This window comes from Camelus ferus, chromosome 8 (assembly GCF_009834535.1).
Source record: "Camelus ferus isolate YT-003-E chromosome 8, BCGSAC_Cfer_1.0, whole genome shotgun sequence".
Classification (NCBI taxonomy): domain Eukaryota; kingdom Metazoa; phylum Chordata; class Mammalia; order Artiodactyla; family Camelidae; genus Camelus; species Camelus ferus.
In genome coordinates, this window is record NC_045703.1 from 62470506 (window position 1) to 62488487 (window position 17982).

Genomic DNA, 17982 nt, shown 5'->3' on the forward strand with positions numbered 1-17982 from the left:
TTGTAGAAATTTTTCTTAATTCTATACACTTAAAAACAAAACAAAATGAACATTGTATGTTGACATGGCTATCTTGTCATTAACGTTGCTTTGTGCTCCGTGAATCCTTTTACCTTGAAGTTGCAAGCATTTCTTCAGGCTTTAATGTCTATATCTTCCTCTACATCATGAAGACTTGCATGAAATAAATATTTTATTAATTTATTGTTATTTAATTCCTAGTTCCTAGCAGGGTAACTGGCATATTTGTTAAAGTCACTGAATTCCTAAATGAATTGTTCCAGCAGCGTGAGAGAGTATTATTTAGGACTTTCAGATGGTATTGCAGGGTTTTAAAGAGCCATCAATAGACTAAAATCAAGAATCGATTTAAGAAGTTTAACTCTTCTGTGAAATGCAAGAAGATCAAATTAGAGTTATTTCTGTCACAAGTGGTCATGTCAGTATGTTATGATATTAGTAGTCAAAACTTTAACAATCAGCAATCAATAGATTATAACGCTAGCAGGAAGCCCTTGAGAAATTCACTTAGGTGCTGCCAGGATCCTGACAATCATGCTTACATTTAAAGTATTCTGGATATTTTTGTTGGAACTTCACTTGGACAAAGGGTATTAAGTCTGTAAAAATTTAAGCTGCTTTTTGTTTACCCACAGGCACAGGTTTTCCTGAATGATACAGAGATGTTGTAAACACAAACTGAAAGAGATTACTATTTTGTTAGACACTGACCCACGGGCAAGAATTTAGTAGTTTCACTAAGGACTTGAGGGGAATTGTAATGCTGTCAGATGATAAAGTTGACAGCTGGGTACTTCGGGAGAAGCTTTGAGTTGCTGATGGCTCGTCCACGGTAGCGATCTATTTTCTGCGGCTTCGTGAAGTTACCTTCTGCTGTTAATATTGTATTATTTACCTACATTAAATAAGTGCTTATCTTTTGCTTGAGACAGTTGACATTTTTTTATTTTGTTAAACAATCATCTTTGCCCTTGTGACAGCTGCTCAGATTGGAGGAGAAAAATCATCAGTGGGAATAAATGGAACAGAAATAGAGGGAGAAAAATAAGGCAAAATGAAAATCATTGGTGGAATTTTGAGGGGTGGGTGCACGGAAACTTGAGAGTATAAATGAATGAATAAATAGCCAAAAGGAAGGTAAAGATGCCTGCAATGTATGGTAGACACTCCAAGAACAAATATATTTTGAAGGAGAAAAAAATCCTTAGACAATTACTAAACACTGCTGTTATGATCAAAATAAAAGCCATGCTGGCTTATCCACACACAACGTTTCAGGTCTAAGAAATATATCCTCAGATGAAAGAACTATCGCTTTATCTTATTTTTCCCATGGCACTCATATTATATGGGAGAGGGGGAGTAGTCACATGGTGGGTCTGCTCTGGGCAGGCTCAGTCATTCATCAGGCGTTCTCCAACCTCTGCCTACCAAGTAGAAAGATAGCATTGCAAGAAGAATAACAGATGCTGGAGATGTGGCATGCGGGGATTGAGTCTGATAATACTGCCTAGTTTCATTCCCTTTAGCCCAGTACCTTGTGCATTAATGCAGTGTGAAATTACTCCCATGGCTGACATGAGAAAGGGAGACATTCCCCATCAGAATACTATTGATGTTATTAAAATCTGAATGAGAGAATTACAAAAATAATTCATCTTTCAGAATCAGAAGGATTTATAACCTTTTAAAAATAATATTTTTTCTTACTGAATCTGGTCTTAAATAATTTTTTTAAATAATCATATATTTACATGCGTTAGGTCACTAATAAATATTAATGGAATCAATTATTTTTATCAAAAATGGGTGAAAATGCACTTAATTTTTAGGAAAGAGCACATGAGGGTATTATGGCAATATGTACGATAAGATGGAACTGAAATTCCTGGAGTTAGGTGGGGGGAGTTACTTTCCTATGTCCCCCATATCTTGAGATATAAAAATATTGGGAGTAGAGAAGAGATGCAACAATGTAATCGTGAGCACATAGGAATAGGGCAGGTGTTGCTGATAATAAAGACCTTGCATTGAAAGACAGAAAGAATCCTGTGCTGATGGAGCTGACCAAACTAAGAAGGGGACGTGAATGGATGTGGAGGAGTAACAATACGACCTGTCAACTATCCACAGCTATCACGGTAGACTCATTATTTCTGGAACTGGTCAGACATGAACAGTTACTGAAATGGGGAAGAGTGGTCCCTGTTGGTGGTCAGGAGATGAAGAGTCAATTTTGGATCTGTTAAGTCCTTGAGGTGTGTTTTAGACAGGCAAATGGTGATGTCAGTAGGACAGCTGAACCTAAGAACCTGGAATATACGGCAGAGAGGATAGAAATGTGTGAGTCATTAGAATACAGATGGAATTTAATAACTCTAGGGCTGGGGTGAGGTGAGTAAGGCACTCACCTTCAGTAAAGAATTTAGAGAAAGGGCATCAAAACCTTGGTAATCAAGACAAATAATAGTTTAACCCAATATTTAAAAATTTAAAATAATGTAAAAATCCATGATAAAAATATAAAAGTTTTAAATGTCTCAATGGGATTGGTTGTGATTACTGAGATTAAGTTTAGATAGAGAAGAGAATAAATTCAAAGATGAAGTTCTGGGAAATTTCAATGTTTTATCATTAAAACGTGAGAAGGGACCAAGAAATGAGGATGGGAAGCAGTGGCCCAAGAAGTGACTGGGTGTTTCTGAATGCCAGGTGATGTTCCTGGAAGGAGATAGTATTCAACTGTGTCATATGATGCAAAAAGGTTGAGAAGATTAAGTCTAAGAACTGCTCTTTAAATTACAAATAAAAGGAGAGATCATCAATGACTCTTTTTTTTTTACTTTTTATTTTTATTTTTATTGAAACATAGTTTACAATGTTGTGTCAATTTCTAGTGTACAGCATAATGTTTCATTTATACATACACATAACATATATTTGTTTTCATATTCTTTTTCATTATAGTTTACTACAAGATATTGAATATAGTTCCCTGTGCTATACAGAAGAAACTTTGTTGTATATCTATTTAATATATAGTAGTTAGTATCTGAAAATCTCCAAGTCCCAATTTATCCTTTCCCATCCCCTTTCTCCCTGGTAACCATAAGTATGCCCTCTATATCTGTGAATCTGTTTCATTGATGACTTTGATGGGAACTGTTTCAGTTGAGTATGGGGACAAAATCTCTACTGGAGTGAACAAAAGAGACAACATAGGAAACAGGTCTGAATAACACTTTTGAGAAGTGTTGTTTTTATTTTTTTAGGTTGTATGATGTGATTTTTTAAAAGCTGTACTGCGTGATGATATATGCACACACTGTAAAATAATGATCATAATCAAGTTAATTAACACATCCATCACCTCACTTACCATTTTTGTGTACATGTGGTTGAGAACATTTAAGATCTACTCTTAGCAAATTTCAAGTATAGACTATTATTAACCAAAATCACTATGCTGTACATTGGATCTCCAAGATTTATTCATCTTCTAACTGAAAGTTTATATTCTATGACCAACATCTCCCCATGTCTCTCGCCACTGGAAACCCATGGAAACTATGAATCAATTCTCTGGTTCTCTGGTTTGATGTTTTTAGATTCCACTTTCAAATATTGCTCTAAGGGATAGCAGGGAAGGAGTGATGGCTAAAAAGCGATCAAGAGTTTTTCTTCAATGATGGGAAGTAATATATGGTATTAGTGAAATTATGGGAATGCTACAGTAAAAACAGAAAATTGAATGATAGATAACCTTGAGTAGGTGACAGGGGACAGGGGTCTACTGTACAGAAGAAGACCAGGTTTTATAAAGGAGCATGGACTATTCATTCCTTGTAACAACGTGAAAGAAAAAGTAAGTGGGCACAATCCTCAGTCCTGACCAGAAATCTTTCTGTGTATCTTATTTCCCAAGTTGGATTTTTTAAAGTCAATTTCTTTTCTTTGAAATAGTTCTTCCACCCATCCTCCATACTCTATTTCACATAGTACATTCTTTATTCTTTACTGAAATATATAAAGGAGAATCCATCAGATGTGACCTCTCTTTAACTTTTTATCTCCTACCAAACTTAGCTGCAATAACATTAATTTTTCTGTCCCCTTGAGAGAATCTCAACCAAAAGCTTGTCTTTCCTCCTGAGATCTTTTTCTAACTGTGTTATGGGTTGTCTCTCCTAGCAATGCACACTCCCTGTTCCATCCATTATTCCCCTTGAAAGAAAAATAAAACTGTCTTCAATATTGCATTACTTTTGAAAAATAAAATCCCTACATAGTATCCTTTTCCTTTGTAGCTAAGTGTTTTGAGAGATTCTATACTCATCACTTCACTTTTTCATTCACATTTTTTATTGGGGTATAATCAATATATAACATTATATTAGCTTCAAATGTACAATATGATGATTCAATATTTGTATGTATTGGAAAATGATCACTGCGATAAGTCTAGTTAACATCTGTCACCATACATAGTTACAAATTTTTTTCTTGTGTTCAGGAACTTTGAGATCTAGTCTTCTAGCAACTTTTAAATACACAGTACAGTATTATTAACTATAGTCATTACAGCCCGTGACTTATTTATTTCATAACTGGAAGTTTGCACTTTTTCATATTTGTATCATTGTACCATTTATATTTTAATCATGGAAGCAATTATCATAATTATCAGGTAATTATTAACTAGTAATTATTAATAGAAGTATAAACTAATTCAAACACAAATGTATAAGTAAATAATTAACCCATGAAATAATTGGCAAGTTTAATAAATTAAACAACAAATTAAATTGAAATCACCTGTGTACCCCTCTTAACCTGTGTTTCCTTCTACTACACCCAGAGAAAACAGACAGCTCTTTTGTACTCATTATTTATCCATCTCATACATATTTATTACCTTTTAAAGCAAATTTATGTATGCTCAGCAAATACATGCTTTGCATGTTTCAACATTTTATATTAATTTTATCATACTGTATGCAACTCTTTTCCTTTGTGTTAAGTTTATTTATGAGATTTATCCATGCTGTTTCCTGTATCTGTAGGTATTCACTTTTACTGTTAAGTAATATTTACTATATGAATTTACCACTAATAGTGTATCAAATTCCAAATGAATGGATATATGTATTGTTTCCATTTTTCTTTCATTTGAAAATGTTACAATGAATATGTTTGTCTCCTTATAAATAAGTGGGGAGTTTCTCTAGGGCAAAAGTTCTTAAAGTGTGATTTGGAGTCTGTGAGGACAAAGTTATTTTTATAAAGTAACAAGGTATTATTGGTGTTTTTCACTCTCGTTCCCTCACAAGTGCAGAGTGGAATTTTCCAGAGGCGACGTGGCAAATGCTATCACAACAAAATGAATGTGGAAGGAGCTATGAGAGCTCCAGGTATCTTGTACTAAGACTGGCAGTAAAAAGGCTTGTGAAAATGGAGAGCGATGCCTCCTTTTCATTTTTTTGTTTTTAAAGATATAGTTTTTTTTAATGAAGAATATGTTATGTATAGAAACATATAATTGATTTATTATTTTTGCTTATAATTAAACAATAAATATTGAAAAATTTTGCTTTAATTTCAAATATATTAAATATTGATAAGTATAATCTTTATAGACAAATGTTCTATATGTCCATTATCCTTAATAAATCTTAAGAGTGTAAAAAGGTCCTAATATAAAATAAGGACCTAATATAATATAAAAACAGTCTGATAATTTCTCTATGTGTACACATTTGAGACCTGGATTGCTTTGCCTGAGGTCTGTGCATCACCACCTGTGCGAGGTGTTGCCTATTTGCTCTCTAAATCAGTATCATATGAGAAATGGTGCTTCTCCAGTTTGCCAATGTTTGGTATTGCCATTGATTTTTAATTGTTGCCAATTTGATGGGCACAAACGTGTTTCCCTATGGTTTGGGTTTGCATTTCTCTCATGACACATATGATAGAACATTTTGTCCTATACTTTTTGTCCCCTAAGTTTCCTCTCCTGTGACCTGACTATATATCAGGTGTCACAAAATGGCATACTATGAAATTAAATTTTTGATGTACAACTATCAGAATATAGAATAATTCATCACATTTTGCTGCACTCTGCCTGTGAGGTTCTGGCATTCTCACCTCACTATGTGTGGGCAATCCCTTCGCACGCTTCTTGGAATCATCTTAGTTGCCTGATGCACCACTTCCCGGGGTCCTCGCAGGGGGGTTAAATCCTGTATTCTGGGAAATAGTCCCATATTGAAAAACTCTCATTTATTTAAATTTGTATTTTGTGCTTCTTGGTCCAGCACACTCAGAAATCAGTCTCATGTGTATTCTTCTGGCTTCTACATGTACATGTTGGCTAATTCCTGAAGTTCCTTCCAAATACAGTGCAACTTCCCCGATTGCAGGTACTGTAAACCTCTGACTGTTTATGGTGTAACAAGACACTAACTCTAACTTCTATATTAAACATCTAAACTTTCTCAAATCTCTTCTGGAACCAACTGCCACACGTTGATTTTCTGAGGAAGCATCCAGGAAATTTATTAGGAGATACCTTTAAGATTAACTCTGTGGAAAGGAAGGAGGTAGAGGGAGGAAAGGATGAAGTTCGGTTCCAGTGCGGTTCCAGTGAAGACTCAAGTTGTCTCCAGCTGGAGCCAGCACTGCCTTTGGAATTGAGCGAGGGGCCTGGGACTCTATGTCAATGTCAGTCGGTCACTGGATGCAGGATGCTCTGCGAAGGTGGCTGCCCTTGGACTTGACATCTTTCTTCAGCTGAAGCTATTTCCAGCGCAGCGTGGAAGCTGAGGGCTCTCCATCCTCAGTTCTTTCAGCAGTTGGATCACTGGGTCCTTCATTCCAAAAAACAGGATCTGAAGGACCCATCACGGTGTCACCACACATAGCCTTCAGCTTTTTACGTTCTGCTTAGTCAGTATACCATATTTCTATTCAGCCACCTATGTTACTCTTAGTTTCAAAAATTTCATCTGTACTTAAATTATGTTTGTCTCTGTGGGTGTATTTGTTAAAAAATAGCTCTTAAATGTAATTTTAGAAGGGTGTCAGTGGTAAACGGAAGTAAACACGTGTTCAGTCTACAAACCCAAAATCTGAAATAGCATTTTGATTAGGGTAGTGAGAACAGAGAAACACACTGTTCCTATTTCAACACATAGTGCCTCCCAGCTTTTATTTAATTCGTTCCAGATCTCGGTATCTACCCAGAAAGCCTTTCCAGGATATAGCATCACCTTATGCTTCTATGCAGATAGGAGATGCACTGCACATCATTTGTTATATTTTTAGTGTTTATTTTATTTTCTAGCTTTTAAGGTTGTCAGCCAAAGAAAATTACTACCATGACAGAGAAAAGTGTGTCACTCTGAAACACGTGGAATGAGACAGGTCATGTCACAATACCCAAGAAAGTCTCTCCTCCTTAACCATGTGCCCACCTGTCATTCACACACGCATACACATACACACACACTTTTTTTTTCTAAAATGAAGAAAATATTTTATTGGTATTTTGTTATGATTTTATGTAACAGTATTTGAAACCCAAGAAACAAATTCAAACCAATCTCCTGGATCTATTACTTGGTCCTTTAGAAGAGCAAGAGAGTATGCAGAGATTTAAAAAACAAAATCTTTGCTATCACCTTTGACTTAAATATTTTTAAAGTCCTTATGGGAATGAAGACTGTAACAAACTGGTCTCTTTCTCTAAAGATTACTAAGAAAACCATCAGTTTAGTGTATCCTCTCCTGCACGTGCCAAGAAGGGATCAAGTTGATAATTTCGGTATCAGTTTTAGAATTCTATGCATCATTGATTTATTATGGTCCACTTTCCAGTTTTTCAAGACTTCCTCTGTTCAGAGCCTTATTTCTATTCTCTAAGATTTTATAATGGCTATTCTGTTGCTGTATGAAGCTGTATCATTATCTCCATCCCATTTGCTCTCAAGCTAATAACTTTGGCAACTTCCACATCCTCTGTTCCCTTCTCATAGCATAGACCTCATAGACATTCACAAAACTGGCAGTTCCATCCTAACCCTCTTTTTTCACATATACACCATCATAAAACTCTGACTCCATTAAGAAATTACACCTTCTTTGACTCTGGTGCAGTCCTGTCTCTATTTATAATTTTTCATTTAAACCACAGTATCCACCTAGTCCTTAACTGAGCATGCCCTCCCCTCTGGCTTTGTCCACAGTGTCCAAGCTGTTCTCCACACAGCCTGCCTGTCTGCTTCATTGAAAGCCCTCACTAGTTCCTAAACCTCCAGCTCTGTCCACGATACACACCTTATAGGTAGAGGAATAAATCTGGAGCGACAGATGCTGAGAAACGCTTTTATGCTATTTGTGTCCTGACTATATACCTATTTTGGTAGCTTCAGGAAATATTTATTCTATCCACACTCAATTAAAAATAAGAAGGCCCAAGGAATTGCCACACTAATGTTTTAGAAAGCAAGTCCTTATCATTTCTAATTTGCCCCTGAAGTAATACAGTTAGTATGAGCTACAATAATTTAGGGCTTTGCCTGAAGCCTATTAAGAGAAGCTGCCAGGTAGATTTTAGACGGCATTTGCCAAAAATGCAGCTCTTCTACTTGTGGTCTTCAGATGCTGTGCAACTTCATCTCAAGTGAGAGCTCTTGTCCAGTTCCCAATGCAGGGAAGTCTGCTTCTCTCTAGCTGACAAACTCAGTGGGGGTAATTCTCCCCAGGACTGCTTGTCATCCAGAAATGAAAGAACCCTTCATTAACTACATATAGTTTATTGAGGAATGAAGCTACTGAATTTCCTCTCTGAAGGGAAGGAATAAATAATGATGAAAGGCATCACTCAAAATAAAGTGTTACAAAGTGTCAATGCCTTTTATTTTACAGTAGAGATAATTAACTTTTGTAGTAAATTGGCTATGTCACTGGTAAGGATTTTCAAGTGAGTAAACTGAAACCACTGGAGGTTAAGTTTTGTGCCCAAAGTCGCGCAACTGTTTAGTGACAGAGCTGGGGGTATCTCAGTCCCGAGAACTGGTTTCTCTCCTACAGTAATGAAGAGATTAGTGTCTGATTGTTTGCTTGTTATGTGAGATTGGGTGATTGATCACATTCTAGTGAGGGTTCTTGTATTTGCTCCAACCTTTTCTTAGGATTTTTTTTTTCCCTTGCAGTGTTTATTACACTGGCCTGCCCATTGTAAGTTTCCACGTGTTGAAATGAGATGCTTTGTTCCTTCCATTGCTAATGTGACAGCTCTTCTAGTCTATCATGATCTATCAGGACTTCTGTGAATATTTATGTTTCATTATCTCCTATTCTTTATCCCTCTGCTGTCTGTTAGTAATGAAACACATGGCTCTTCTCTTTCAACATCTTAAATACCAGTACAACATCCCCTATTCAAGGTCCTGTATGTCGTATATAACTTTTAGAACCCTTTTATTCAATAGCTTTTATCTCAATTAATAGTTATGTTTGATAATATTAATTATTTGATTAATGTTATTCTGTCTCAACAGCAAATGCCCGAAGGTAGGATTATCTCTGTTTATGAAACTGCTCTATTGGGGGGACTGAAAGAGAACACAGGAAGCTTCTGAAGTTCTCACCCAGGGATGCAGCAAATATCTAGCTACATATGGAGCAATTCCTCTGGGAAAAAACCAGAAACTAGCTGAGTGACTCCTACATATCAGGTGAATGAGGAAATACACACAATGGGGAGAGCAGAAAAGACTGAGACACACTCTCACCATAAACCGAAACTCATAAACTCATCCTGCCACACTGCGATTCAGTCAGGAGGGGACTCTCAACTCCCAGATTCTCCCTGAGGAGTAAAGGGTTTGGAATTCATAGCTAGTGCCCCAACTTTTAAGACTCCCTCCCAAGCGACTGGCCCCCCAACACCTGGCTCTCAAAGCCCACAGACATGTGACCCACAAGACTGTAGCAAACAAAGAGGTGGTTCTTAACAGATGTGTGCGCACTCTCTCCCTAGAACTCAGCACAGAGGAAGCAGTCAAAAACACCTGTCTCCCAATCTTTCCTTGAAGGGGTTTGACTGTATACTTTACACGTTGCTGCCCGAAGGTCTGGCTTCTAACTAGCATGCATCTAGGGGCTGGCACTTCCCCTGTCTTCTCGCTTCTGCTCGCTCCAGTGATAGAACCAGGTCACCAGCATCTCTCTGGAAGGAGCTTGTACACACATTGCAGTGCACCAACTTTTAAGGCTGCCACCCAAGGAACAGGCTCCCAAATCACCTAGCCATGAAAATCAACAGGATTTGCATTCACGTGTCTCACAGGGCTATAGCAAAGAAGTAAAGTGTTTAAACTGGTACAGGAGCACACCCTACTGCTATATACACTAGGAATTAGCACACAGAAAACAAGTGAAAACATTCATCTCCCAGTTTCTCCCTGGAAGGTACTTCCCCAGCTGCAGCCTAAGGGTCCTGCTTCTAATCAGCCTGCATCAAGGTACCGCCTGCAGTCTTCCCTTTTGGTACAGGGACGGGTCCTGGCACACCCTCAGCCACTGGGAGCCGGTGAGAACAAACATGGGGGCTTCGACAGTCAATAAGATTTGAGAGACAAGGAGACAGGAGGTCAGGCTGGGCTGATTGATGAGGTTCCCCTCCTGCATGAGATCACCCTCTGAAAACCACAGTGGTTATCATCTCACACCTGTTACGATATCTGTTATCAAAAAACAAATGTGGTGGGGATGTGGGGAAAAGGAAACCTCTGTGCACTGTTGTTTGGGAATGTAAAGTGGTAGAGCCACTGTGGGAAACGGTATAGAGTTTCCTCAAGAAATTAAAACCAGATCTACTGTGTGATCTAGCAAATCCCATTTCTGGGTATCTCTAAATCCAAAGCAAATGCAGTCACTATCTCAGAGAGCTGTCTGCATTTCCATGATCTTTGCAGCGTTCTTCACAACCCTCAAGGCATGGAAACACCTTGTGTCCATCCACAGATGAATGGATAAAGAAAATTTTGTATGAATTTGTTTTTTAGTATTTTTACTAACAAATGTCTATCGCGCACTAAATAAATGAGTAAACTTTTGTTTTGACAATGGCTTTATTGCCACTCCAAGTAAATACTTTTAGAGAGAAAACACATTGCTTTGTATGGATGACAGACACTTCATGTCTTTGACTACAGAGTCTATTCAGTAAAGGGATGAAAAATGAAATGGACAGTAAAAATAAATTTATGAGACTGTACTCTTCCATTGAAATTTTGGACTCTGTGTTTGCATGTTTATATGTACGTAATTAAAACTGCTCAACCCTTCTTTCAGTCATTCATTCAAAAAGTATTTATTGTCCACTGTGTAGTACATATTGTCCAAAATGGTGAGTGTATGAATGAAACACACACACAGTCCATGCCCTCATTAAACAGGAGGTATCAAAGTGTGACACTTTCCCTTTAAAAATGCTTTGTGTGTTTTTTTATTAATGTCGGCCTCATTTAATGGTTAGGTGGTAATAAAAATTGTAAGACTGCTTCTGGCACATTAGAAACAAAATCAATAGGATATCATACTTTTTTCAATTGTTTGCTTTAAAACGTATTCTAAAAATCTGAAATATAATAAAATTACAATATTATTCATAATTGACTAAATGTGTGTTAAAATGTAGTATCATATCCCAGATCTGGGTACTAAAACAGCAGCAGAAGTTTATTGGGTCTGAGTGGTTATTTTTTGTGGCCAGATTTCTTCTGAATTCCATGACGCTGTGTTGTTTCTGGTGAATTTCTACCAATAGACATTGTTTTTCTTTTCTTTGATGGGCAGTCCTCTTACAGATAGTGCCTCCATAGTCCAAGATAACGCTTTCTCTTTTAGAACTGGTCCTGACTTGGATCAGCCGCCTCTGTTCTCTGTGTGTATTTTGCTTTGTTTTCTCCAACATCTGAAGGATTTTTCTCTACCCCAGTTGTTTTTAGATCTTAAAGGTAGGCGGATGCTATCTTTCCTGGAAGGGACAATCTGCTGAAGATTCCTGGCTTTGCTATCAAGATGGTATCTCAGTATTCCTGGTGCTTTTAGTTGATCCTATTCACTGGTTTCCCCCTTGTGTCTTCCCACCCCAATTCTGCTAGTCTTGTCATTTTCTTCCAATTTGCATCTGATTTTAAAGTTTTTGGAATTTCTCTGTCATTTAGTTTCGTTAAATTTGTATCAGGTGGGTGTTTATTAATTCTCCATGTTTTTCTGTACAAGCTTGTTGTCTTTCCTAGTTTGCAGCTTTTGTTTTGAGCAATCAGTTGGCAGTCAAATTGTTGTCTCTTGTCTTTCCTTTCTGGCTACTTCAAATATGTTTTGGTGAGCTGTATTTTTATTAAATGTGTCTAGCTTTTTTTTTTTTTTTTTTTTTTTTTTTTTGTCTATCATTTTGGCAGAGGACTCAATGAACTCCTTGTATCTAAGAATCCATGACCTTTATCTATTCTCAAAAATTCTTAGCCACTATTCTTTAGACATTAATTGCATCAGAAGAAAAAGTCTAAGATAATCACAAAGTGGAACTCACATCCATTTTATCTGTTTTCTTTTACTCCACCTTTGATTAAGCATTAACACTTTTTTACTCTCTTATTTTTAGTTCCCCGTCACTTTTCCCCATAATGTTTGTCTCTCTGTGATACAGGGTGATTCTGGGTTATTCTTTCAAATTGATCTTCCAGTTTATTACTTGTCTCTTCAATTCCTTTAATCTGCTACTAAACAATTTTGAGTACCAAATCTCAATTGTTTTATATCTTATTTAACAAAATCACATTTTTTTCAAATATTTCTGGTGAAATTGTACAGGTTTTGTTTCTTTCTTGTTTGTCTACTTTTTCATTTTAATGCTTTAACATGTTAAACTTTGTTGTTTCATATTATTTATTTAATAATGCCAACTAAATTATTGTGGGTTAGAATATAGTGTAGGTTAGAATATACTGTTGGTTATTTCTTCTGACCCTCTCAAGGTGTAGTCTTTCCCTACTTGTTTTGTGATTTTTCATTATAAGCTCGTGTTACATTTAAATGGAATGTTTCCAATTTTCCTTTGCCTTCCCAAGATGCCTGGGTGCGTATTTTTGCGCAAAGTTTTTTGTTTGTTGTTGTTTGTTTTGTTTTTAGCCACAAAGCTAGTAAGAATTATTGCTCTTAATTTAAATGAAGTTGAGCTTATGTTAGAGATTCTGGGGAGAAATTATTTTTGACTGTCTATCCAGAGCCACTGCTGATGGTGGGCAGTATTCTTAGTCTTCTGTTCTAGAGAACAGATTATTTTTTTCCTAATTTACCTACTAAGTCTGTCACTGTTATTAGTCCTTACTTTATGAGGGGTTCACAGATCAAAGGTTCTACTTTGTGCTTACCCTAGGCTTTTTCTTCTGATGTCCTTAAATGGCCCATCAAAGCCCAAACTCTAGGCAACTGTGACTATTTAGTTGTGCCTGAACAAATCAAGAATTCAGAATGGTAAACTGAATCTTCTCTAGATTCCTTCTTTCTTTCCTACTTCCCTCCCTCTTACCCTCCCTCCCTCTTACCCTCCCTCCCTCTCTTCTCCCTTCCTTCCTTTCTCTCTCTTTCTCTCTTTCTCTCTTTCTTTCTTTCCTTCTTTCTTTCTTTCTTTCTTTCTTTCTTTCTTTCTTTCTTTCTTTCTTTCTTTCTTTCTCTTTCCCTTTTCTTTCTTTCTTTTCTAAGTTGCAGAAGATTTCTTGCACTAAATACTATACGTACTAAACTGGTCTTACATTTTGGAAGATTCAAAAAGTATTTTATTTAACAGTTTGGGATATTCTATACTAGAATGTTTACTGCTGGGAACTCTATTTCTTTGTTTTTTATTTACATATTATTATTTTACTTCTTTTTCTTCAACAAGCCCATTTTTGGTGGAAGGAGAAAAGTGAAAAATATACAAAATATTATTTCTCATGGGATGCATCTTCATCTACATTTTATGTATTATCTTTTAAGAAAGTTTTCAATACATAAGGAAAAATGTAGAGCAGAGGTTATAAATAAGAATTATTATTATACGTAAGAATATTGTAAATAAGAATACATTATAAATAAGAATACTAGAACACTAAGAAGTAAGGCAGTGAGATCACAGACCCAGAGCAAATTGCTTTCTGGCAGCCAAATGATACATTTCTGATCTTCCTGCACGTAGTTGGGTGTCTTAGTGTTACCCCACTGTGGTCAATTTCAAGGTCTATTCATTCTGTGTGGATTTTTGTTATGACTTATTCTCTCTACACTACATTGCAGCAAACCCTCTCTGCTATTCAAAAGTGTAAAAAAAGCTAGTTTGTGCTTCCAGGATTTTTGTTATTTTAGAGCTCTGGGACTGAGGATAGAGTCATAAGGTCTGGGGGAAAAGTAAGAACTCTTGGTAATTGCTACTCTCATCTTTTTCACTTTTCATCTTGGAAACTGAAGAGTACTCAATTATGTTCTAATTGACACTGAAATGTAAAAGAACAAGTAAAAAATTCACGATGACCTTTGAGAGTATGGCAGACGGAAAGTGGCATGTAGCTCCAGTTTGTAATCCAAATTAAAGAGTCAGAGAGCACAGAAAATTGCTAATGTCATAAATGGCTAGAAATCATGGCTCTTCAAACAAATCACACTTCAAAGCCAGTTTTTCATGCTTTAAAAAAAAATCCTGGTCTATGAACTATTGACATTCAATGGCAAATCATCGTAGGTCACAGCAAGGTGCAGAACTATAGAACGTCAAGCATGAGTTTTTGTATTTTATGTTTTTATAGCATTTGATAGTGTTACTTTATGGGTTGGTGTTTCAAGCATTTTTTATGCTTACATAGATTTAAAGAGGTTATAGAAGGAGTCTATAAGACTCTAACACTCTGAGTGAGCGCATATCAAAGACAGTGACTCCTGAAGCCATCTCTTGTCATAGGGCACATAGAGAACATGCATAAAAAGGGCTTTATTTGCACTCATGCAAAGAGCTGAGTGAATTTTTAAGTGTAACTTAAAGGCATGTTCCATGGCTAATAACACATCAGGAGTTACTCAGATTTTGGCTTCCTATCCCATTCTCCTTCTCCGTGGAAAATATGAACCTTACTTCAAATTAACTTCTTGTTTCACTTTATTTGTGATAAATTTTTTCACATTTTGGAGATCTCGTGTCTATGTCAGTCTTGGCGTTTTAGGCACAAGTTTCCTGGTTGGTTGTGGTGACTGTCTTTTTCAAATTCCAGAGATTATTATTATTTTTTAATCTCTCTGTCACAGTCTTGCCCCTGTTAAAACCATTCTCCATGTTGACACATTCACAACTGTGGATCTAGTTTTGTCATTCATTTCTTGTTGAAACCAGACAGACAGAAATGCCTCTATTGACTGTCGCTGTAAGATAGGAGGACTCATTTCTATGCTGACCAAAGCCTTGCAAGATCTGATCCCAACATAGCTCTTCTTACTGGCAACTCCTTCACCTTTTCACATCCTTCTCTCTGTTACAGTGGCTTTGAGATTCATACCATCCCTGAAGTATTGCAATCTCGTTGGGAAGCTACACTGTTTTATTTATCTAAAGTACTTAATTTCTGCTTTGCTTGGAATGCTTATTCATCCATTCACATAGCTTCATTGTAAACTTTTTTTATCCTCCAATATAGATATTTGTATGGCACACTTTCTCTCCCTACAACGTTTTATTCAAAACATCCTAACTGGTGGTACCTTGATTTTGTACTACATATTTCCTGTCACTTTGTCTCTCTTGCTGTCTTATAAATGCCTTATGACACGGCTGATACCTTAACCACACGTGCTGGCACTTTCCAGAACACAGTTAAGACACAGCACTTGTTTGGTGACTGGACTGTCATCACTGAAGATTTTACCCCGGGAAATGAAGATCTCAGTGTTGATTTAAAAATTACCATATATATAAATATATATACATACACACGTGTAATTATATCCTGTTTAATTGCATACTAAATATATAATTGTATACTACTGCACAAACAATATGAAGATTTTCTCTTTTATTATTACTATTTTTCTTCTATCCATTTCTTCATTCCACTTGAATCTATGATTGAAGAGTCTTTCATATCAGGGCCGATATTAAAATTAGAATGATAGTTCCTCTGTCTCTGCCCTTGAATTGCTTACAGAATGCTCAGAGTTCGAGCTCTTTGGCATTTTCAGATTACACGGAATCTGATTTATTGAGGACCCGGAAGGCAGGCACCTCTGCACACACCTGTCCAACCTGCAGAACCGCCGCTCCAGCTGCCCCGCCTGCTCTCTCTTCTGCTGCAGCGGTCGAGTGAAAAGAAGGCGATTTCGCCCCCTGTAAATTGGTACTTATTTGCAGGCAGCATTTTTCGGTCTACAGATACCCATCTGTGGAGAGCACCTAAAAATCATCTCCCACCATCACAAAGAGGCACTTGGCACTTTGTAAAATAGACTGTTAAATAATTAAAATAAACTATTATGCAGACAAGATATACTTTGCTGCATGATCAAATTCCCAACTTAAAATTAGTGTCTGGAAGCTTAAAAGTTATTCATTCCCTCTCCTCTTGTCATTTATTATTTATTATTATTTATTATATATTAATATTTGTTATTGCTATCACTGAATATTTTAAAAACAGAATGTGTTTATTTGTAAATTGAAGTATTTGTTCTTCATTCATTTGGTAAATATTTACAAATATATGATATGTGAAAAGAAAAAGACTGAAAGTTTGAGTCATTAAAAGAGATAATTTAGACAATAATAAAAAGAGCAAAAAAAGTTCTATGTGAAGTTTTCTGGAGAAAATGATGAATTAGGTTTTAAACACACCTGTGTTTTGAGTGTGGAAATTACTAAGTTTGAAAAAGGAAAATGTTAAATCATAAATGTTAGTTTTTAAGTAGAGAAACCGATTTCATTAAAAGGAAAATTTGAAACTAACTTCATAAACCTAAAATAGTTTTGCCTTTTTCAGACATTGTGTTCTACATTACTTATATTAAAGCTGACAAAAAACATAGATTAAATGTTTGTGTTTTTTGGCAGAGTATGTCTATTAAATAGAAGAATTGAAGTGATCTGTTAATTCTGATAGATTAAATAATAGGTTGTTTATATTGGAAATTCAATGTTTGAAAAAGTCCCTAAGCATTCTTTTGCTGTCAGATTGCTTTATTGCTGACATACAAGTTTAACCTTTAGAATTGTACCGTTTCCAAAGGTATGTTTGTTTTGTTTGGGAAAAAAATATATTGAGCCATGACATGTGATTTTCATAAAAGTTTAAACAAAACCTTGAGAAAGTAAAGCTAAAAGTTGATTAAGCCAAACATGACCTTTGAATTTTATGTTTTGACAGATGTCTGCAGGATGGCAAGTCTAATTACCTAATATGCAGTAGGTACAGTGTATTCAACGCTTCAAAAAGAAGCCATGGAAGGGACACAGAGATTTTGAAGTTATCTGTATAGAATTCATAACTGAGTAAATAAGTGGCTGAATTTGTCAAAGCAAAAAATATAAGCAAAGTCTATGACCAAAGAGAAAATTGCCATTAGAAATTTCCTTCCCAGATATTATATAGTTACATTGTCTTAGATATTTAAACATGCTCAGTTAATCAAGTAGTTATTATTCTGCTTCTTCAAATGAAGTTTAGAGTTAATGCAAACAAACTGTGTAAGATTAAGTAGATCATACAGTTATACAAAGGTCTACAAATACGGCAAAGTTGAAGGCAATTATGAGTTAAAGATGTGGACTAAATACGTTTCCTTAGATTTATGTTGCTACTTTGTGAAATTAAATTAAAATCACCTATATGCTCATTTTAAAATTTACTTAGAAAAAAATCATAATTGAGGCAT